Source organism: Elephantulus edwardii, unplaced genomic scaffold, assembly GCF_000299155.1.
Source record: "Elephantulus edwardii isolate Elephantulus edwardi_28Jun2011 unplaced genomic scaffold, EleEdw1.0 scaffold00245, whole genome shotgun sequence".
Classification (NCBI taxonomy): Eukaryota; Metazoa; Chordata; class Mammalia; order Macroscelidea; family Macroscelididae; genus Elephantulus; species Elephantulus edwardii.
The window spans coordinates 2,849,208-2,850,612 of NW_006399995.1; positions in this window are offsets into that span (position 1 = coordinate 2,849,208).

Here is a 1,405-nt window from a genome sequence, read left to right on the forward strand (position 1 = left end):
TTTCAGTGCACTTTCTTACCACTAGGTCATCAGAGCTCAGATATTATCTTGTTGGTTTTGGATACCATTGAGTTGGAACTCACTCATGGCTGAACTTCTAGCAGGTTTTCAGAGGCAATGTAATCAAATGGGAGGAGACTGCATATCTTTCTCCTACAGAGAGGCTGGTGCATTTGAACCACATGCCCTTGGGATTGCAGCATAGTTCTTTACCACTAGACCACTAGAGCTCAAACCAGATATTATCTTAGAATCGTTAAATTAAAATTTTGGGACAAAGCACTCTCATTGCCATCCACCCTAAATTGTTGTTGTTGTGTGTTTTTTCATGTTGACTATAACTCATAGCAACCCTGTGAACAATGGCTCTAAACCTTGCCATATTGTGAGCCAACCTCACCATCACTGACATAGCTGACTCCATTGCCATAGTCACTGTGTCAATCTATATCATCCAGGGTCTTCCTATTTTGTGCTGATACTCTACCCTTCCAAATATGATGTCTTTCTCCAAGGACTTGTCTCTCGTGGCTGTATGCCCAAACTAGTTTGATGGAGTTTGAAAATCTTTGCCTATCAGTTTACACATTCAATGTAATCACAGTAAAAATACCAATCCCATTCTTCAACTAGATGGAAAAAGTAATCTCCAGTTTCATTTGGAATGGAAAGAAGCCCCAAATAAGCAAAGCACTCCTTAAAAATAGAAAAAAGGTAGGAGGCATCTCACTCCCTGACTTCAAATCCTACTACACTGCCATGGTGGTTAAGACAGCGTGGTACTGGTACAATGACAGAAATACATCAATGAAATAGAATTGAGAACCCAGAAATCAGCCCATCGACCTATGGTCACCTGATTTTTGACAAGGATATGATATCAGTTAAGTGGGGAAATGACAGCCTTTTAAACAAATGGTGTTGGCAAAATTGGAAAAATATCTGCAGAAAACTCAAGCAAGATTTACACCTCACTCCATATAAAAAAAACCAGCTCAAGGTGGATCATGGAGCTAGGACTAAAACCAAGGACTATAAACGTCATTAAAGAAAAGCTTGGATGAACCCTAGTAGTCCTATTCCACAACATAAACAGTTTTCCAAGTATCCTGAAAAATCTACAACCAGGAGAAGATAAAATAGATGAATGGGACCTTCTAAGACTCAAATCGCTATGCACATCCAAAAACTTCTCCAACAGGGTAAAAAGAGAAGCCACAGACTGGAAAAAAGTATTTGGTAATGACATATCAGATAAGGAACTTACATCTAGAATTAATAAAATACTTGAGCACCACAACAATATAGGGTAAACAATCCAGCTGAAAAATGGGCACAGGATATGAACAGACACTTCACCAAAGAAGACATTCAGATGGCCAACAAGCACATGAAGAAATGTTCA